This window comes from Rhinopithecus bieti, unplaced genomic scaffold (genome assembly GCF_001698545.2).
Source record: "Rhinopithecus bieti isolate Rb0 unplaced genomic scaffold, ASM169854v2 scaffold_19737, whole genome shotgun sequence".
Lineage (NCBI taxonomy): Eukaryota > Metazoa > Chordata > Mammalia > Primates > Cercopithecidae > Rhinopithecus > Rhinopithecus bieti.
The window spans coordinates 659,799-682,919 of NW_016809683.1; the positions used below are offsets into that span (position 1 = coordinate 659,799).

The window sequence follows — 23,121 nt, forward strand, 5'->3', positions numbered from 1 at the left end:
AAAAAAAAAAAAAAAAAAAAAAAAAAACGCTTTATAGTTCACACAAAGCTTGGTGGCCTCTTCACAGGGTCGCGAGTGAAAGTACCTTCAGCAATAACTGGAGGGTGGTAGGAATGTGAGCAATTTTTTTTTCTCATCCCATTCTACAGTTTTTACTATAAACATTTAAGCCAAACAAAGTTGTCTTTCAAAAAAGCCAAACGGTAACAGTGAATTTTCAAGGGAGCACTGCTCACTCCATTCACTGGTCTTTAAGTTTATGAAAAAAATCAGGCAGAGGCAAGTCATGAGCCCCAAGGAAAAGTTTCTATCACGTTAATATGCCTCAGCGACAAAGCTACAGCTTTAGAAATGATACAGTTAGCATTTCCCATGCAGGATAAATTTTGCTCTAAAGTTTGAGGCCAAAGCTATTTCAAAGAATAACCATGTTCAGAGAAATGGATTTTGTTTCTCTTCACCCAGATGAGAATTCACACAATGGCTAGCACTCACCACCAGGGAAAATTCTTGCAAAACTGGATGGAGCTGAATTTCACTTTATTGCTGGTGCTTATGCAGAAATTATGATTGCATGTTCATAAGGGCTTTGTGGTGGTATAATATTTTACTGCTAGAGAAGCATTCACACAATACATGGCATCTTTAAGTGTCCTGTCATTTACAATTCTACACTTTGCAGTCTGTAAAGGCAGGCAAGTCTTTGCAAACCTCCTGTGATTTTCAACCCCCTAGACAGCTTGGCACTGTCTCAGCAGGGATTAACTGCACTGCTGCCTGCAATAGAGGCTGCAAGGACTTCCTAGTTCTATAACCCTCCAAGAGTGTGAGGTGCTTTCACAGTCATGTTAATTAATGCATCGGATGGCATTCAGGATAAAACCAGAAATTCAGCAGCATTCCCCAGGCTGGTGGATCTGAGCTGCCTAACAGAGGCAGGTGAGAAATGACATTTGAGGGCCTGGCAATATCCTCAAGCACTCACTTATTCATGCTAAAGACCTGCTGGCACTAACTGTAGCCTGACTATTTTGAAAGTCATTATAATGAAGAGCTAAGTTAGAAGCCAGGTTCTCCAGCTCACCTGGCATGGATAAATTTCCAAGTTCCAAGTTTCCGTTTATCATCTTTAAAATAGGGGAAATTACGGCATAGGGTTAAAGGGGTCCTGAAATAAAATCGAGCATGTGAGGTCTGGGTCCGGAACCTAACACACATTAGGCACTAACTACCCAGAATGAGCAAAGTCACTGCTAATCGGGAAAAAGATCCAGATGAAGTCAGTAGTTAGCAATCACTCCATTCCTCTTCCTCCCAACTGTATTAGCCCTGGTTTAGCTTGACTTTACAAGGTCAGAAACAGCTCTGAACCTATAGATGGGATTAGTAAAGCTCCAGATTTTGCATTCAAAACTGTGTGCATGCCGTACACAAACAAGCACTTCTGGGGAAGAGGCCATATTTCAAGAGACTATCAAAGGGATAAGGTTGACAATGACTAGTGTGGAGGGTCCAGTTCAGCCTGCTTCCTACAGAGCTGGTGTGATGGAAAGGAAAGACAGTGGAGGCAGATGATTCCAAAGCTTAAATTCTGGCTCTGGCCTCTACTCACTAGTTGATCCTGGGGGAGCTCTCGACCTCTCTGACCACGGTAGCTCCTATGTAAAATGGGAACATGGAAGCAAGACCACCAGCTGGCAGAGTTATTAGGAGGATTAAATACCGTAACAAACGCCTGGCACACAATGGTGTCAACTGTGTTCGTCTCCCCATTCACAGTCCCTGCCAGAAAACTGGAAGGCTCCCTCTGGCCAGCAGGACCAAGGACCAGCCTTGTCATATTTTTCTGTCCATTTGCTTCCTGCACACCATGAACCCTGCAACTTCTACAGCTGCTGCACCAGGCCAGGCCCAATCTCACTTATCTAGGTTGGCCACCCATCTACAGTTCAATGTTCCCTCTGTTCCCACCAAGTTCCACACCCAGGCATTTCAGCTGCATTCCATGGCTTCAAGTGGCAGCCCAAGGTATCAAAGAGTATGAGCTTCAGCAACAAGCCACCTGGGTTCAAGCCTCAGTCCTCTCATTTCCTAGTTGGTGGCCTAGACCAGTAACTTAACCTTTCTGTGATTTCGATTCTTTATCTGTAAAATAGGGATAGCCATCATTATCTACCTTACTGGAAAACAAAACAAAACAAATTAATCCATGTAAAGTGTGAGGACAAGACCTGGAACACTGTAAGTACCAACTACCATTATGCCCTGATCACAACAAACAGAGACTCAATAAGCCAGTTCAGATAATAGCAGTTTGCCATGAACACACTGAGGACGAAAAGGGAGATGGGACCGCACATGAATCCCAGAATAATAAGTGTAGTAAAACCGAGCAATACAGAAGATGTAGCTAGAGCCCAGGCAGCACATGGGACCTCTGTGGGGGAGAGTGAGCTCTGTGAGCTCCGTGGGAGAGGGTGAGCTTTGCCTCCAGCTAACTCTGTAAGGTCTGGCTCTGTCTTCTGCAGCCTCCCGTCCCACTGCTACATCCATGATTGTGATTAAAATGCCAAAGGCACAGGGATTTTGTAATACTCTTAAGGGCAGTGAAATTTATTTTTCACATGCCACTCCATATATATATGGAGTATTACATATATACACACATACACATAAACACACATACATACGTATACATACATACATATGGATACATATGGATACAAACAGGATATATACACACAGATATGTAGTATACATATCTGTGTGTATATATACGTGTATATATGTGTGTGAGGGTATGTATATATCCTTCCTGTCTCCCCCTGCAACATTACGATTTTTTTTAATAACAAACACTTTCATACATGCCCTAACATCTTCAAGAAAGGCTAATTCAAGTGGAGAGAGACCAGGACCAAAAGGATTATGAGAGATAAACATAACCACTGAAAACAGAGAAAAAGCAAGCAGCCCTAAGTGAAAAGCATTTGTAAACTGCGAAAACCTTTGTGAGACTTAGCTACGTAGATGACTATGATCATGTGAGTCCAGGCATCCTGAAGATGCCTAAGAAGAGCTGACCCAGGTGGGCATGTTAGTATCAAACAGCTGTAGGTCGGGCTGAAACCTATGGCCACGGCCGGCTCTCAGTGAGAACTTCTAGAGGCTCTGCAGCAAATGAGCCTCGGGTGTGCTGGGTGGTGCCTTCAGCCTCAGGCCAGCAAGGTATCATCCACTTATCCCAGTATGCTGAACGAACATCATTTTCCACAAAGTTTCAGGGTGGGAAAGTTAAGGATACTCTACTTTAGAACACAGGCCAGCAAACTTTTTATGTGTAAGGTGAGACAGTAAGTCACGAAAGCTCTGCATGCCATACCATCTCTCTGGCAACTCTCAATGACTGTAGTAGGAAAGTAACCACAGATAAGAGGAAACAGGCATGGTTGTATGCCAAGAAAACTTAATCTATGGACACTGAAATTTAATTTTTACGTGCTACAAAACAGTACTCTTGTTTTGATTTTTTTTGGACACTTTCAACATGTAAAAGCCATTCTTAGCTCATGGGCTACAGGAAGACAGACTGACCCATAGCGTGCCAACTCTTGCTCTCAGTCATTACCCCAACACGATCTCTAACAACATGGAATTTCAAGCTTCTGACTATGGCTGCTGAAATCTCGTCTATTCAATCTTCAGTGACTCATACAGTACTAGGATCTCAAAAAATGCTTTTTTAAAAATTGGACAGGTGTAGTGGCTTATGCCTGTATTCCCAGCACTTTGGAAGGCCAAGGTGGGAAGATTGCTTTAAGCCAGGAGTTTGAGACCAGCCTGAGCAACAGAGCGAGACCCCATCTCTACAAAAAGTTTAAAAATTAGTGGGATATTGCTGAGCATGCCTGCAGTCCCAGCTACTTGGGAGGCTGAGGCAGGAGGATCGCTTGAACCCAAGAGTTTGAGGCTGCAGTGTGAGCTATGATTGTGCCACTGTACTCCACCCTGTCCCCAAAAACAATAAATAAATAATTGCCCTTTAGCGATTTCTATCCTAATAAAACATCTTTGGCAGTAGATCTCAACTGCATTCTGGAACAGTCCATCCTACGGATGGGGAGCTCCAGAGGTTAAAAGTTCTTCCTTAGATGATGTTCATCTCCCTCACTCCCCCAAGCAAGGGCTCCTGGGTCTCCCTGATGGTGTCCGCAGAATTAAACAAATCCATCTTACCCATGACAGCTCTCCACATTTTTTGTTTATATCAGAGGAGGAAAAAAATGAAAGGAATGAACTATTCCCATAATAGAAAAATCTTTGCCAGGAGAGGAAGTGAATGTAGAATTTCTAATAGCAAACAATGCTTTACCTAAACAGAGGCTTCAGAAATAGCCCAATGCATAGACCTACCAAAAAGTCAAGAAATAATTTAGGAGAATATATTAATCTATTTTTGCACTGCTAGAAAGAAATTCCTGAGGCTGAGTAATTTATAAAGAAAAGAGGTTTAATTGGCTCATGGTTCTGCAGGGTTGTACAGGAAGCATGACACCCACATCTGCTGGGCCTCAGGAAGCTTACAATCATGGCGGGAGGTGAAAGAGGAGCAGACATGTCACATGCCAAAAGTGGGAGCAAGAGAGAGGGAGGAGGTCTCAGACTCTTTTAAACAACCAGATCTCCCATGAGTGAGAACTGTCTCATCACCAAGGGGATGGTGCTAACCCATTCATAAGGAATCAGTCACCATAATTCAGTTACCTTCTACCAGCCCCATCTCCAACACTGTGGATTTCACTGCAACATGAGATTTGGAGGAGACAAACATCCAAACTATATCAGAGAGAAAAAAGGGTGTTTTCCTCAACCCCTGGCAGAGAAGATCCCCATTTACACATATGCTGGAACAAACAAATAACTGAACAAGTAAGTGACCATACGCTAGCATGCCAATAGAGAACATTCTCATTCTACCACAGCCTGTATAGATTACAAACACAGAACAACTAGTGAGAATAAGATTTAGTAGCCTAAAGAATTAAAATATGAATGCTACGGGGACCAATTGATTCTGTTAATAAAATTCTTAATTTCCCCAGAGACAGACTGACTGCCTTCAAACCACACGTTTACATTAATTAAAAAAATAAGAAAAGCGATTATTAACTACCTACCAGGTATGAGGCACTTTGACTTACGTCACCTCATCTAACTTTCATGCATACCTACTACAGGGAACTATGCCCCTCACTGTTTCGGAGAAGATCACCTGAACCCAGGGAACATGGGGGCTCCAGGCTTCAAACCCAGATGCGTTCAACCCTAAAGCCCAGGCACCTTCTGCTGTAGGAGACATAACACTCCGCTGATCCCATTTACTTATGGATCATGAGGTCATTACCTATGGGCCAGATCATTGGAGAAAATGCCTCTAAAATGCCTCTGAATCAAAGGTGGTAGGAAACTACGTAAACCAATATAGGAAAATGAATACGCAGGAAACGCACATCCATACTAACTAGGTTTAGGATTTTGCCCTACTTCATATTCAATTATAAAACTATTTGATTTGCCGGGCACGGTGGCTCAAGCCTGTAATCCCAGCACTTTGGGAGGCCAAGACGGGCGGATCACAAGGTCAGGAGATCGAGACCATCCTGGCTAACACGGTGAAACCCCATCTCTACTAAAAAAAAAAATACAAAAAACTAGCCGGGCGAGGTGGCGGGCGCCTGTAGTCCCAGCTACTCGGGAGGCTGAGGCAGGAGAATGGCGTAAACCCGGGAGGCGGAGCTTGCAGTGAGCTGAGATCCGGCCACTGCACTCCAGCTCGGGCGACAGAGCGAGACTCCGTCTCAAAAAAAATAATAATAATTGATTTAATAATATATGCAAAACAGCTAGCACTGCACCAAATCTGCACCCCCTCAAGAAAATGCACATCCCCCCATTGTAAAATCTAGGAAAAATAATAGAATCCATGCACAAAAGAGACCTAGTTTTAAAAAAACAAAACGGTCATAAAATCAGTAAGAAATCCTGTTGCAGTCTTACTTCCTGTCTTTAAGAACTCTGTATACATATATCCTTTTAAAACTATTTTTGGAGACCAACTCACTTCGGCAAAATACTGAGAGTGATACAGTTTAATCTCTATTAGCTTGGAGCTGTGAAACTACATTGTTGATTTATTTCTAACACAAAGAGTCAAAATTTGGTGTGAAAGGTTTTGGCATCTTTTCTTGCAAATATCTAATATTTTACCACGTTTAAAGTGCTGTTGGATCTATTGCCCTCCTTCATCTTTACAGCAGCCCAAGGTATGAGGCAAGTACAGACAGTCCCCAATTTAGGATAATTTGACTTAGATTTTTCAGTTTTTTTTTTTTTTTTTTTTTTTTGAGAAAGGGTCTCTCTCATTCACTCACTCACCCAGGCTGGAGTACAGTGGCGTCATCATCATCATGGCTCACTGCAGCCTAAACTCCCCAGACACATGCCACCATGCCCAGCTAATTTTTCTAGTTTTTGTAGAGACAAGATTTCATCATGTTGCCCAGGCTGGTCTCGAATTCCTGGACTCAAGTGATCCACCTACCTCAGCCTCCCAAAGTGCTGGGATTACAGGTGTGAGCCACCTCATCTGGGTGACTTTTCAGCTTTATGATGATACAAAAGCAATATGCATTCAATAGAAACTATACTTGAGTGCCCACATAACCCTTCTGTTTTTCATTTTCAGTACAGTATTCAATATATCTAGGCTTAGGTTGCATGATTTTGCCCAAATACAGGCCAATGAAAGGTAGGCTAAGTTAAACCACGCTGTAATGTAGGTTAAATGTATTAAATGCAAATTCTGAACTTGATATTTTCAACTTATGATGAGATTAGCAGGATGCAATCTATGCTAAGCCAAGATGCATCTGTTCTGTTACTCTCATTTTTTTTTTTTTCCTCTTACAAATGTAGAAAAAAGGTGTCAGAGTTTATGAGGGAGCTTTCCAATGAAAGTGACAGAAAATCCAACTCAAACTAACGGAGGCAAAATAAAGGACTGAATAGTTCACAATCTGTAAGATCCAGAGGGGAATCTACCCTCTGGCAAGGTCTGATCTGGGTCCAGGAGGTGGCCTGGTCCCTCTCCACCTCTCAGCTCTGCTCTCATCCACATGGACCTCATTCTCAGGCGTCATGCAGTGGCAAGACAGCTGCTAGGCTGGATGGAGCTACGATATCTGCAGCTCCACCCTCTGAGGTTCAAGGCCAGTGGAAAAGAACACATGTGCCTCTCAACAGCCCCAACAAAAGTCTCATCACATCTTATGGGCTCCAACTAGGTCATGAAACCACCTCTAAGCCAATTACTAAAAGCCAGTATCAGGAATAATCTGAGTCCTATGTCTCCCCCTGAAGCCCTGCACAATATCATCTCCACCAAAGTCCACGTGCTAAAGGGTGGGTGTGAGTGTGGGTCTCCGTGGGAAAACTGAGCAAGGTGAATAAATACAAAGTCAGAAAGCCAAGAGATCCTCAGCACACACTTGCCCAGAGTCACACCGTGACTAAGAGACAAAATCAGGACTCATGCACAAATCTCCCGGGACCAAGTACTCCAAAAATAGTGGCAAATTATTTTAAAACACACAGGTGGATCACAAAAAGTCCTCCAAACTGAATCTCTTGGTCACAAATAACAGTCTAAAATATTAACAAACTGCCGACAGGACTTCAAAGAAAGCCTCTTACAAAATAGAAAGTTTGTTAAATTAAACACAGTTACCGTTATCAAAATCAAAATCCCTTTATAGTTCTAAATGGTTCCTTACCACCTGGAAAGTCAGAACACTGTACTCAAAAGAAAAGGGAAAAGCTTTTGACCTATTTTTGTCTCTACATGGACGCAAAGCACCGAATCCTATTTATTAAGTGCCTTCAACGCACGCTACTGCTCTGGCAATTTGCAACTCGAAAATGACACTTATTATTCAGCTAGAGATTAGAATCTCAAGCAGTAGGGCATTTTTTAATAAAAAATAAAATTAAAAATAGATTTGCCATTGTCTGTTTAATAAAACTAGTAGCTCTGCTGGCTTAGAGGGGAAATAACATATTTCTTGGGATTTTTATATATTCATCTGAGCAGTGGTAAAAAAAAACCAAGTTACTAATATATCTTGAGCAACTGTACATTGCTTCTAACTATACATTCAATCTCTCTGGCACTTCCACTGTGGCCCTAAGCAGCCAGTGCAGGCTCTTCTACCAAAACAAAGCAAACCCCTCTGAAACCTGACGTGTGCAGGTGTCAAAAAACACCAGGTGCAGCTTGACAGATGTGAGCCAAATAAGGAAATATTCAGCCCAGCACTGCCCAACAGAACTTTCAGTCATGATGTATATTTTCTACATCTGTGCTCTAAAATATGGTGGCTGCTAGCTGCATGTGGTGGTTATTGAGACTAAGGAACTATATTTTTAATTTTATTTCATTTCAACTCATTTAAAGTAGCCACATGCTGCTAATGGCTACTGACTGGGAGGGCAGCTGGGATGTTACCCTTGAGAATTTCTCCAGCATTTTACCTGTTGCTCTCTCTCACTCACATTTCCCATTCTAGCCCACACACACACACAAAAACACCTACAGTTCTCCAAACAAGGCATCTGTTTTCTTCCTCTGGGGTCCTGTCTATGTTATTCATATGGATTTCCATACTCCTAGCCTTCCTGGTAGACATTCCTTTTCATCCTCACAACCCAACCCAGGCTTTATCTCTTCTGTGAAGCTGTCCTTGATTTTTCGTTCTATCTTCCCTGCTTGTGAATGCGTGAACTCTGCTTCCCCACTGCCCTGTGCATGTGAACGTCTCTGTGGCTATGTTCATTATACTGCAATGGGTCGGGAGCACGTCCTTTCCAGATTGAAAGGCAGAGAGGGTGGCTGTAACAATGAGCACTTTGGGCCGGGCACAGTGGTTCACGCCTGTAATCCCAGCACTTTGGGAGGCTGAGGCGAGTGGATTACGTGAGGTCAGGAGTTCAAGACCAGCCTGGCCAACATGGTGAAACCCCGCAACTACTAAAAATACAAAATTCAGCCCGTTGTGGTGGCATGTGCCTGTAATCCCAGCTACTCGGGAGGCTAAGGCAGGAGAATCGGCTAGAACCCGGGAGGTGGAACTTGCAGTAAGCCGAGATCGCGCCACGGCACTCCAGCCTGGGCAACAGAGCAAGACTCCGTCTTTAAAAGAAACAAAAAGAAAAAAAAGCACTTTGGAGATGGCTGCCTAGCATTAAATCCTGTCTCCAACACTTACTACTACCTCTAAGATCTTATGCAAGTTAGATGATCTCTCCAAGCCTTGGTGTCTCATCTGTAAAATTAGGTTATTAATGATAACCCTTCTTGATGGCTGTTGCAAAGATTAAGTAAACGTCCAAACACAAGCACAACATTTGCCTGGGTACCTGGCAAAGAGCAAAAATGTCATAACATTAATCTCTTATGTATTGTTTTTCATTATATTATTAGACTGTGCACTTTTAAGTATAGACTAGATCTTAGCCATCCCTGAAACCCAGGAGCACAGCATACAGTGGGTACTCATTAAAAATTAAAATGACTAATGATGCCTCCAGTGGATGGATGCCAGCCCTGAACTCAATTCTAAGTATTCCCCATAATGCTAAAGGGCCTTACTCTAAAGGTCAAACTAGGAAACTAAAAAGATGTCTCAGCTGGGCTCAGTGGCTCATGCCTGTAATCACAGCACTTTGAGAAGCCGAGGTGGGTGGATCACTTGAGGTCAGGAGTTCGAGACCAGCCTGGCCAACATGGCGAAACCCCTTCTCTACTAAAAATACAAAAAATTAGCCGGGCATGGTGGCGCATGCCTGTAATCCCAGCTACTCCGGAGGCTGAGGCATGAGAATCGCCTGACCCCGGGAGATGGAGTTTGCTGTAAGCTGAGATCGCGCCACTGCACTCTAGCTTGAGGGACAGGGCAAGACTCCCTCTCAATAAATAAATAAATAAATAAATAAATAAATAAATAAATAATTAAAAATTAAAGAGGTCTCAACAGAGGTAGACAGAGGAAGAGTAGTGAGCATGCAGGAACATCCAAAATGCATATGTGGGTTTATTCAAACTGCACTCAAACCCTCTAGTGAGACATCACCATCCTCCCCAGAGGTCCCACCCCTGCCCCAAGCCCTCCCTGTATCCACAACCTGGCCAAACCGCTACTAAAATGTTACGGATGAAAACAAGCCTTATCCTGCAGGTTTGAATGCAGTAAAAGAAGTTTAAAAGCCACTGGTCTAACAAGGCCGTAAGAGAACAGATGTACAATTTAGTTCCCACAGTCTGTTCCCGGCGCCCTTCCTCCCACTTCCAGTTTACTCATCTCCTTTCTTTCCTAGGAGGCCAAGGGGGGCGGGGATCACCTGAGGTCAGCAGTTCGAGACCAGGCTACCCAACATGGTAAAACCCCGTCTCTACTAAAAATACAAAAAATTAGGTGGGTGTAGTGGCGGGAACCTATAATCTCAGCTACTCAAGAGGCTGAGNAAATAAATAAATAATTAAAAATTAAAGAGGTCTCAACAGAGGTAGACAGAGGAAGAGTAGTGAGCATGCAGGAACATCCAAAATGCATATGTGGGTTTATTCAAACTGCACTCAAACCCTCTAGTGAGACATCACCATCCTCCCCAGAGGTCCCACCCCTGCCCCAAGCCCTCCCTGTATCCACAACCTGGCCAAACCGCTACTAAAATGTTACGGATGAAAACAAGCCTTATCCTGCAGGTTTGAATGCAGTAAAAGAAGTTTAAAAGCCACTGGTCTAACAAGGCCGTAAGAGAACAGATGTACAATTTAGTTCCCACAGTCTGTTCCCGGCGCCCTTCCTCCCACTTCCAGTTTACTCATCTCCTTTCTTTCCTAGGAGGCCAAGGGGGGCGGGGATCACCTGAGGTCAGCAGTTCGAGACCAGGCTACCCAACATGGTAAAACCCCGTCTCTACTAAAAATACAAAAAATTAGGTGGGTGTAGTGGCGGGAACCTATAATCTCAGCTACTCAAGAGGCTGAGGCAGGAGAATCACTTGAACCGGGGAGGCGGAGGTTGCAGTGAGCCGAGATGGCACCACTGCACTCCACCTAGGTGACAAAAGCAAAACTCCATCTCAAAAAAAAAAAAAAAAGAAACAAAAAAAATGGAAACCATCCGATTTACAGACACCATGTGTAACCCTAGATTCTAACTGTGCTCCACAGTGTCCCTAACCCTGAAAGACAGGATACCTCGAGACCCTCCAAGGTTTCTTGGTTTTATTGAGGACAAATAAATATGAGCAGCAGATGAAACAAGCACTAAAAATGATTAAGTGTTCAACATACAGGTTTTCTAGCCCAGGAAGAGTCCCAGTGGGACTGTTTGTTTCCCAAATTCAATGTCTCCCTCCTGCTACAATGCTCCCTGGCACAGGGAGTTTAGTAAAAGAGAAAGCTGGGAGCTGGGAGCATGCAGTAAGTGCATCTCCAATGTGGCTTTCCTTTCGGTGCTTTGAACGTAGAAAGTGATTTCCATTATCAGCACAGCTTCCACTTAGGAGGATCAGGCAGCACTGGAAGCCTGCATGCAGGTGACCTATCTTCCTTGGGGCCCCTGTCCAAGAGGTCTAAAGGGTAATGACTGGGGACTGGCGTGACTGAAGAGTGTAAGAACAGCTGCCATGCGGTCTGAGGACTGGCAACTTGCCTGCTGTGCAAACTTGAGTATATCACCTCCCCTCTGTGTGCTTTGGTTTCCTTGTTTATAAAACAAGAGTGTGGTTTCCAAACTTTTTTTTTTTTTTTTTTGAGATGGAGTTTGGCTCTTGTTGCCCAGGCTGGAGTGCAATGGCGCAATCTCGGCTCACTGCAACCTCCGCCTCCTGGGCTCGGTGATTCTCCTGCCTCAGCCTCCTGAGTGGCTGGGATTACAGGCACGCGCCACCACGCCCGGCTAATGTTGTATTTTTAATAGAGACGGGGTTTCTCCATGTTGGTTAGGCTGGTCTTGAACTCCTGACCTCGTGATCCATCCGCCTCGGTCTCCCAAAGTGCTGGGATTACAGACGTGAGCCACTGCGCCTGGCCCCAAACTTTTCTTTCTGTAAATAACGAGCCTCCTTTTTGTCCCCAACAAAATCTTCTGGGAAACACAAAGATCTAAAATGTACAGGTGACACATCTGTGACTGAAGTGTATTTCCAGGATTCTGAAGTCCCACTGACCTGGGTCTCTCTCCCTTACCTCCCCCGCCCCCCGGAAACCCAGAATCCTAGAAGTTCATGGAATGATGTTAGGGAACTACACCATCTTTCGAGCATCACATCAAGTTGAAAAACTCCAGGATGTTACTTATAACAGATCTTACTTATCTATTTTTATTTTTTGAGACAGAGTTTCACTCTTGTTGCCCAGGCTGCAGTGCAATGGCACGATCTAGGCTCACCACAACCTCTGCCTCCCGGGTTCAGGCGGTTCTTCTGCCTCAGTCATCCTGAGTAGCTGAGATTACAGGCATGCGCCACCATGCCTGGCTAATGTTGTACTTTTAGTAGAGACGGGGTTTCTCCATGTTGGTCAGGCTGGTCTCGAACTCCCGATCTCAGATCATCTACCCCAAAGTGCTAGGATTACAAGCGTGAGTCACTGCACCTGGCCTATAACGGACCTTATAATGCCTATCTTTAGGAAATGGCTAAGAAACAGACTAAATCATTATTTCCTTTAACATTTGTATTATGAAAAATGTTAAAAACATTTAAAAAAAGAGAGTCCCTATATATCTGTGACCTGGTATCAGTAATTATCAAGTCATGATCATTACAGTCTTGTTTCCTCTCTACCCTACTCATTCCCATGACTCCCTCTCTCCCCACCCCGCGATTACTTTCAAGCAAATCCCCAATATACTATCATCTTGGTCCTAATGGTTTCAAAACCTTTATTTTTAAATCTCAATTTCATTACCACACTAAGAAAAGAACATTAGGCCGGGCGCAGTGGCTCAAGCCTGTAATCCCAGCACTTTGGGAGGCCGAGACGGGCGGATCACGAGGTCAGGAGTTCGAGACCATCCTGGCTAACACAGTGAAACCCCGTCTCTACTAAAATATACAATAAACTAGCCGGGCGAGGTGGCTGGCGCCTGTAGTCCCAGCTACTCGGGAGGCTGAGGCAGGAGAATGGCATAAACCCGGGAGGCGGAGCTTGCAGTGAGCTGAGATCCAGCCACTGCACTCCAGCCCGGGCGACAGAGCGAGACTCCGTCTCAAAAAAAAAAAAAAGAACATTAATTCCTTAACTTCATCTAACATCCACAAGCCACTGGCACTATCCAATTTTCCCCCTTACAATTCCCTTGATGAAGAACAGGGTTGTTTTTCTACAGAGTTCTCTGCTGTCTGAATTTTCATGACAGTGTCTCTGTTTGTCATCTAACCTGCGTCTCTGCCCTCCGTGTATTTCCTGTGACTTCCTAGCTAGATGGAGGGTCTTGATCAGATCCAAGTTCCACTGAGAGGCACATGACCTCTGGCTGTTTCTCTCTGGTAATACTGGCAGCCACAGATTAAAACACTGACTTTATTAGACTGATTATTTTACAGCATCTTACCCATCTTCCGAAATGTTTCACCCATATACAAATATAGAACATTAGATATTCACAGTTGTACCCAAACTGCATTCAACTACCATTGTTCTGAAACTTTTCATTGAATGACACGGGAGTAATAGTTTTTTAAAAAATCAGAATTCCATAAGATATGCTTCACATGGTAACAATATCGAGTACAGTTTAGATTCTAACAATTCAGAAGACATTTATTCAGAATAGTGCTTTATACATAGAAGGTGAATAATAAGTTGTTGCTGAATAAATAGCCAGTCCCATTAAATCTAGTCCACTTCTAAGCAGTGGTATACTGTGAACTGATCTGTACAAGGACGCCACCAGAGGTACTTACTAGGCAACAGACTCAAGTCTTCTAAAACTCCCCAAACATCTTTCTTCTCTCATTGTAAACTAGAAAAAGTCAAACAGTTCCTGGTTTTCACCATTTCTTACTTTGTGTTGTTTTTGAAACAACTGCCTAAAAAACCCAGCATGGCTCCATCTTGTTCCTGCCTTAACTCACTCATTCACGCTTCCTCCTCCCTCCAAATAGCTTAAGTATAAGCCATAGCCCCTGATCAAAAATCAAACCGGTAATTTCTGCCACCCCCACTCATGCTAACTGGTGGTTAAAACTGACAGCCTGTTTCAACGTGGCCAGAGTCTGAGGGTTACAAAAAAAAAAAAAACCTGACAGCCTGTTTCAACGTGGCCAGAGTCTGAGGGACCCCAAAATGATCAATGTCATCCTTTTGCTTCATGCCTAGGAGCTTACTGTGCGAAAAGCAGCAACTCCCTACAGTCAATTAATAGTTCCGTGAAAGAAGCCAGAGACATGAGCAATCAAAACTAAATCAGGCAGCACATTTTTTTTTGAGTCCTCCGTATTCTTTTTTTTTTCTAGAATGCTGCTGTGAAAGCTCAGAATATAAACAAGTCGCTGCTTATTAGGAAAAGACTGGTTGAAAATCTTTCGCCCAGCACATCTCAGCCACCGCAGTAGTTTTCCTCACCAACACGCTTACATCTCAAGGACTCAGTGAGTGAGAATGAAAACAAGGTGGTGGATAAGTGGTTTTTAAACCAGGCTCATGGGCCCTAGGGGTAAGAAAGGGCAGGCACTGAGACTTTTTGGCCAGCACCTCTATTTCTCTCTCCACCCCCAGCCCTGCACTCCCGCAGGCCACTGAATGACTCAGACTAAAAGTCATTCCCTTCAGCACCCACAGTAACCTGTTCCCACAACAGGAGCCCACCCCAGCCTGACTCAAATTGTGCCTTACTCAGGAAGGGAAGGAGGGCTCTTCCTGAAGCCACATTGTGACAAAGATGCCCCAGGCTCCTTGCACACTGCCAGACGCTGGACCCAAAAACCCCAGTGGTTTCACCAAAGACAAGCCTATGCTCCAACTAAAGACCCCTCATTCTGAATAAACCAGTATTCAGTTAATTACTCAAGACAAGTCCCTTCAACGGATCCCAGAGGGCCTCTGAGGCCGAGAGAGGGACCTGGGGCCAGGTCCTTGATCCATCCCTAACTAGTACTGGGCAAATCACTTGCCTGAGATGCCTCTTCTGGTCTGTAGACTGGAGGACCATATTCACTACCTCCTAAAGCTCTTAAAGAACCAAAAAGGCTAACCGCGTAATAAAGGCAAATTCTTTCTCCTCCACCCCAGCGTGTCCCGCTTCACTCCCTCTGCCTCATTGTTCTTCATGGGTTTATACCCCCTATTTCATCTGCACTCAGTCCTGGAGAACAGTTCTTGGCCTGTCCACTCAGCAGACACCTTCTCTGTCACAGGGACTGTGTAGAGAAAGAAAAGCAGGATAAATCCTCTCTGTTCTTGCACCATTTCTGGTCTAGGAATGATAGTGTGTCATCAGTCTCATGAAAAGGCAATGCTTTTGCCTCCCAGAGTCACCCCAGGATAAGACGCTGCATCAAAAGAAACCTGTCCCCTCAACTCCAGGTCCAGCAGACACACAGGCCCACTTCACAGAACATCTCAACCACTTGGGTGTCCTTAGCAAGCTAATGTCGTTTTTACATCAATCAGTCTCTCTCCACTCCACCTCCCAACACCTCACCATCTTCACCATAACATCAACAGTATCCATGTATCTCAGAGGATATTAATTCCACGGGGCGCAGGCAGGAGCTCCGGTCTACTGAAAAAAACTCAAATGAGGATTACATCTTTCAAACGAGGGATGGGATACATTATTAACAGGCAGTACTTACTCAAAACCTACTAGGTACTAGACACCAGGCTACAAGTTTTCAACATATTAATCCCTTTAGTTTTTTGTTTGTTTGTTTGTTTTTGAGACAGGGTCTCACTCTGTTGCCCAGGCTGGAGTGCAATGGTGCAATCTTGGCTCATTGCAACCTCTGCCTCCCAGGTTCAAGCAATTCTCCTGCCTCAGCCTTCCAAGAAGCTGGGATTACAGATGAGCACCACCATGCCCAGCTAATTTTTTTTTATTTTAAACAGAGACGGGGTTTCACCATGTTGGCCAGGCTGGTCTCAAACTCCTGACCTCAGGCGATCCACCCGCCTCTGCCTCCCAAAGTACTGGGATTACAGGTGTGAGCCACTGCGCCCAGCCTCCTTTAGTTCTTATTACAACACTAAGGCATAGGTACAGTTGTTATCCCAATTTTCCATACAAGGAAGTACAAAGGGACAGAGAAATTAAAGAAGTAGCCCAGGGTCAGATGGATGTTAGCGGGTAGAGGTACAATGAGAGACCAGATAATCTGGTTCCGTAGCTTCAGGGCCTTTTCCACAGAAAAGTTAAAGGAGGACCATACCTCTGTTGCGGAAACTGCCAGCGACCACAACCACTCATATTTAAACCCACCAGGAGAAAAGTCCTATTCACTGTCTGCAATAATGATCAGAAGATCTCGGGCCTCACCCAGGACCTACCACCAGCAGCAGCAATAACATGGCCTTCAAAGAGGGATTTCACCTCTTCTAACCCCTATTTTCCCATCTAAAAGATGAGCGTCCTAGATAATAGTTCTCATATCCCAGGATTATCTGCAAGGAAACCAGGGAGCAGAGTTAAGTCTTCCACATCTGAGGTCAGAAGGACCTAGTCCAATTCCCATGAGGCCGGCTGACTGGTGACTGTGGGTAGGTCATTTAACCTCTATGTTTCCGCTTCCTCATTTGCAAAGAAGGATAACAATGAATTTATTTCAAGTACTAAATGAAGCAACACCCATAAATGCTGAATTCAGTGTCCAGCATAAAACAAACACCTAATAAACGACAGACAGTCATATTATTAATATTACCATTATTATCATCAAGATCTGAAATTCCACAGAAGGAAATCTTCCCCTCTTTAATACGGTAGACTTTATAACCTTATTTGGAAGGATAATCTGGCTAACACATTTTCCCATTTAAATCCTTGAACAACCAAGTCTGACTCAGAGTGGAGGGGGATAGGGCAGAGGGTGTAAAGGTAGCAGGTGGATCCTAGGCCCTTCATCTGATGGGGGAAGGGTTTTGCTGGCTCCTTTCTCTAATTCTATCCCTGCCTCTCTCTTAAGCCCCTCCCACCACACTCATGCTCCCAAGACCCTTTAAGTAACCTAACCGGTCTTAAAAAACATACACCACCAAAGCAAGTCTACAGCTGCTGAATGATAATGACAAGGTTCCTATGGCAACCCTCATCTCTAAAGTTTGGGTGGTGGAAGACAGAGAGGGATCATTTAGCAACTGGCTTATGGGTGAAACACCTTGAAACTGCGTGTTTTTTTATTTTCTCCACAATTAGAGCCAGGCCTTATACTTTTCCAGCACAGGACACTTTATAAGGTGTTTCACACAAATTAACTACTATGTGAGATAAGGAGGAGAGATTACTGACCCTGTTTTTTACAAGTGAAAAACCTAACTACTGGAGTTGTCAAGAGCTCATATGCAGTAAATCCAGGATAAGACCTTGGGTGTCTAGACTCCTAAACAAGCGATTTACTCAAGACCCCACTGTCTCTTCCAGCCCTACCCACCTTCTCCTCTCTACCACCCCAGCCTTCTAGGCTTTCTCCTTCTCTCAACTTACTCACTTCGAGGCACACTTACCCAACCTTTGCATTTCCGCCTTCTGTCACATCCTGCTCTGTTTCCACAATGATCAAGTGACTCAGCTCTCCAATTAAGCTGTGTGTGAGTCTATTCAATACCATTCAGCTGTAAAATAACCTACACATTTCTACAGTGATGCCTATGACAAGGTTTTATTCACCAAGTGACTGTGCCACCGGCTCCAGTTAAAGACTACCAGAAACATACCTGTAGTCAAACAAAGTTGAGTTTATTGGTTGACTGCAACAAGGTAGACACGATGCCAGGCAGAATTTCAGATATCTCAGCACGAGGATGTCAGGAGGAGCTCATTATACAATTTGGACTGTGTTCAGTGATTTAGGGGTAGGCTCAGAGAAACACAGTTTTGCTCTGAATTGGGTGCGCTGTCAACAGAGCAGAAATTTTATGATGACGTAGCTTCCTAATTTTTATCTAAGAGGCAGGAGGAACAGAATGAGGCTAAAGCCACAATTGGTAAAGAAACATTCATGTGAGCTGAGACTGGGGAACGTTTGGTCGTTTCTGCGCCTCGCAGGGATCTTGCTTTTATCTGTGCTCCGTGTTGATGATTAAGTGGTCTTGTTTTTGCCTTGTTCTACCACCAATATAGAGTGACTCCCTCCTATGTCCGTATTCTGCGAAACTCTTTATGCTCAAGAAAAGAACACACAAGGGCCCTAGCTATTAGAGCCAGGCCGGCTCTAAGCAAATAGCAGCAGAAGGAACTATTCTTTGTAATTTTCTCGACAACTTGTTCCACAAGTCACAATACCTGTTTGTGGTATTTACTTTGTACTTTTTAAAAATAAGCCTCATGATGCAGAAGGCTGATATGAGTCGACCATGAAAAGTCAGCCCTGGAGCTACAAAAAGGGGCCTCTGAGCTGAGAAACTGAAACAGATGTTCCCAGATCAATATTTTTTTCCCTGCCATCGACTGCTGAAGTAATTAATAGTCACTTTTATTTCAGAATTTGTTTTATATTTAACAAAGCCTCCTGAGCAGCCCTTCATGGCTTCAAGGTGGTCTGGGCACAAGATCGATAAAGATTTCACTCTTTAATTAGGTTACATTCCAGTGGTAAGATTTCTTTTTTGTTTATAAAAATAAACACAATAAATTTAAAAAAACATACAGTCTGTTAAAAAGTGGTAAGTATTATGAAGGCCGGGCGCGGTGGCTCACACTTGTAATCCCAGCACTTTCGGAGGCCGAGGTGGGCAGACTGCCTGAGCTCAGGAGTTCGAGACCAGCCTAGCCTGGGCAACACAGTGAAACCTGTCTATGCTTAAAAAAAAAAAAAAAAAAAAATTAGCCGGGCGTGGCAGCGTACGCCTGTAGTCCCAGCTACTTGGGAGGCTGAGGCAGGAGAATGGTTTGAACCTGGGAGGCAGAGGTTACAGTGAGTGGAGATTGCGCCACTATACTCCAGCCTGGGCAACAGAGTGAGATTCCATCTCCAAAAAAAAGAAAGAAAGAAAGAAAGTGATAAGTGCTATAGTGCTATGAAAATAAAGAAAAAGCAGAACAGGGTAAAGAGGGTTGGGAATGCCAGGCGAGGGTCACAGTGATCAATGAGGCAACCAGGCAAGCCCTCCACCATGTGAAATTTAAACATGAGAAGTCTTGATGAAAATGAAGAGGAGGGCCCAAACAAAGCCACCAAAGATAAATTTATCCAAGGAGAAATTAATCCAAAGGGAAATCAGCACCATTGTCTCATTTCAGATATGCGACAACTGAGAACTAGAGAAGTCTAGGAACTTGTCCGAGAACACACAATTTGCGGGCAGAACCAGATGGAACGTGGGTCTCCAGATTCCCTGCCACAAGCTTCCTTCCCTATAACGAATAGGATGTAAGAGCATTCTGTATAGGATCAAATCCAGAAGTCACTCCAGAATCACAGGCAGAAAGAGCCTCGGTTTTCCAAGCACACACGGGTTTACAATACCTGTGTGTATCCACGCCAACCTGCAAAGTGTTAACTACCAAAAGATCCTAAGAGGTCTAACCTTTAGCCTCATTCAAAACAGGGGACGAGGAGGAGGCTGTGAGCGTTTAAGTCCCTTGTTCAACATTTAGATGGCAAAAGGCAGGGTTTATTTTCAAACCCCAGCTGCATAATTTCATAGCTCTATTATGCAAAACACCACACACCAGTATGATGTTCACAGATACATGTGGCCTACAGAACCCCTAATAATACCTACTTCACAGAGAGTTGTGAGGTTTAAATAAGTATGCCCACATATGCCGAAGATAGCAAGGATATGAAAAAATGCCAGTTCCTTTCCCACATGTGCTGAGTTGGAAACAGCTTGGTGCCAGAGCACGTCCACAAGGACAGGGACTGCCTGTTGTGCCGTCTGCTGTATCCTCAGAACTGCCTTGGGGCAGGCACTAAATATTCACTGAATGGATGGAAAATAGAAGGATGCAAGTTCTTCCTTCTGCTCTTTGTTCTCAATACTCCAGGGATCCCCGAGAACACCTCTCAGTTCAGCTGTGGACAAGCAGCAGCAAATGTGAAAGCGAAACCGCTCTCAGCAGGTCCTAACTGAGTCCCTACTGGGCAGGCTCGTGGCCAGCCAGATGCCCAGACCGGCCATACCAGACAGTCCTTGTAGAGGCTGAACAAGATAAACTGCCTCTTATGGATGAAGAAATCTACCAAAGCACTCTAGAATGGATTCCAAGATCCATTTGCATCAAAAACATGAAATCAAATGAGGATCACATTCAAGGAGCTGGCATATCACAAAGTCAGAGTTGATCAATGCAATTATAAATGTACTTAAGGGAAAAAAAAAGACCTTGCCCTGGGTATGAAGAGAAGCCATGAAGGGCTACTCAGAAGGCTTTGTTAAATATATAAAACAAATTCTAAAATAAAAGTGACTATTAATTACTTCGGCAGTTGATGGCAGAAAAAATAAATCTTGATCGTGGAGGATCGGTTTCAGTTTCTCAGCTCAGAGACCCCCTTTTTATAGCTCCAGGCTGAGCTTTCACCATCAGCTCACATCAGCCTTCTCCATCATGAGTCTTATTTTAAAAAAGTACAAAGTAAATCCCCAGTGTTCTCACCAAGCTCCCTTACTTACTTGAAGGGTAACCTTCATAGAAAAGAGGCCACTTGATAAATTCCAAGGCAAGTAAAAATAAAACATAATGGAAAAGATAGTCTCATCATCATAGCTAATTACAAAGGAAGAGTACATCACTTTTTTCTCCCCAAGTGTCTCCAGTTTATTAAAAAAAAAAAAAAGGACCAATTTAACAAAGACATTCTGTGTTACTGGTCTGAAGAGAAACAGAAGGAATCTTGGGAGATGCACTTGTGATTTATAAAACCAAAGAGTTAGCTGTTGAAACAGTTATTCATAAATGTATTGGTGACATATGTAAATATATATGATATGCCAACTGGATGCAAGAGCCCGGCGAAGATGCTGTGGGGTGTCATTGCTGTATCAACCGAGGCTGTGCCCTCCACAAGCTTATGGCTGATTGCAGCACGACAAAACCCCAGAGGCAGGACCACGGGGCACTCAGCAGAGAGAGAGTACTTTCCAGCTCAGAAGGCCCGGGGAGTCGTTCTGGAGAAGGTGCCATTTAAAGGGGGCCTTGAAGAATGGGTGGGAGGTAGAGGGGTGGAGTGGGAAACTGTCAGAACCCTAACCATTTGCTAGACACTCCATGTGCCTCCAACCTGCCCAACCCAGAAAGGACCTGGCGAGAGAACTCAGAGGCTAGAGGGTCCATCACGCCTCACCAGGGCTGTGTAGCACAATCCCCAGGACCCATGTTTCAGAACCCACGTGCCACACTCCAGCCAAGATGGCAGGAATCAGAATTTCAGGGATGGGGCTTGGTCCTGTGCTTCTGGTAAAGGCCCTCAGGAATTTCTGATGAGCAGCCCTCTCCCCCCAGGAACCACAGATTAACACCAGTATCCTAGTTTTTAAAATCGGGCAAATGAAACTCAGAGAGGAGGTTCCTTACATTTTCATCATCATTCTGATGAATATGTAGTGAATACCAACCTCAAGATACAAAAAATAATAAAGCCCATACCTGCCCTCATTACACGTTTTTTGCTCATTGAGTCCTCACAGCAAACCACGAAGGACTACTGTCATCTCTTCACATGTCCCCTTTTTATTAAGACAACGAAACTGAAGCTTAAAAGGTTAAGAGAACTGGAACAATAAATGATGGAGTCGGGATCAAGTCTTGGCATCCTGAGATGCAACCCTCACTTCAGTGCTGCTTACTGGAGGCTTCCCGGGCACCCAGCCCTATGCTGGCACTTGGGTGATGACCATGCACAAAAAATGGCCTCTAACCTCAGTAGGAATAGGGGATTTAGGGGACAGCAGAAGAGAGCTGTCCAAGAGCCAAACTTCCACTGAAAAGATTCCAAAATGTTTCATGGTGCAGAATCCAACCAGAGTGCCGAACTGTGGCCATCCCCGGACCAGTTCTCCGGGGGCCATCCTCCTCTGGAAATGTCCTACACCCAGACAGTCACATGCCTCTCCATGGAAGAGGGTCGGAACCATTCCTGATAGAACAAGCTGGGTGGGTGGTGGGTCTAAGCAGCCACTTCCCCCTCAGAGCCTCAGTGAGGTCTGTATGAAGAGGCTGAAATGAAGCCGCAAGGCGCAGCTCCTAGGAGTGATAAACAGATCTACTGATCATCAGTCAAGAGAGGAAGACACAGGGGAAATCCCACCAGAACTGGGAATTAGACCCCGTTTCCAGATCCCTCTGAGGCAGCCACTGTGTCTTCTTTGGTGGAAGAACCAGATTACAGCCCTAAACTTAGAAGCGGACAACACCAAGCCCTAGGCTGGTGCTTCTACTTTTAGCCGTGTGAGCCAAGCGAGGTAGCTTACTTCAGCACAGATTGCCCAGCTGAAAAACAGCAACTCGCAAAGGTTTCTGTGAGGATTTAATAAAACAGCTTTGAAAACGCTACACATCTTACCTGGCTCATGACAGGTGCTCTACAAACGGCTGATGGATCTGAATCTGTTTCTTAATGTAGGTTCTGAAAAATAGACAAGGCCCCTTTAAGGTCAGATGAACCTGTCTGTCATTATCCTTTTTTGTATCCCCTCTGCTCCCTAATTTTGTTTTCCAAGGCAAGCAGAAAAGCTAAAGTAACTTTTTTTTCTTTTCTTTTTTTGAGACAGAGTCTCGCTCTATTGCCCAGGCTGGAATACAGCGGCGTGATCTCAGTTCACTGCAACCCCTGCCGTCTGAATTCAAGTGATTCTTGTGCCTCAGCCTCCCCAGTAGCTGGGATTACAGGCTC

The 23,121-nt window shown here is 44.3% G+C and overlaps 1 protein-coding gene across 5 annotated transcripts in view; it reads right to left on the reverse strand.

The window, feature by feature from the left end:
* The window catches only part of LARGE1 (LARGE xylosyl- and glucuronyltransferase 1), a 653,148-nt gene that overhangs the window by 562,930 nt on the left and 67,097 nt on the right, over nt 1–23,121 (reverse strand). For 2 of the 5 annotated variants that reach the window (XM_017890121.1, XM_017890122.1), the window contains exon 2: nt 22,792–22,854. The exons of the other annotated variants lie outside the window; for them this stretch is intronic. The gene's annotated coding sequence lies outside the window, so the exon portion shown is untranslated. The remainder of the gene's footprint in view (nt 1–22,791; nt 22,855–23,121) is intronic. 5 annotated transcript variants of the gene reach the window in all.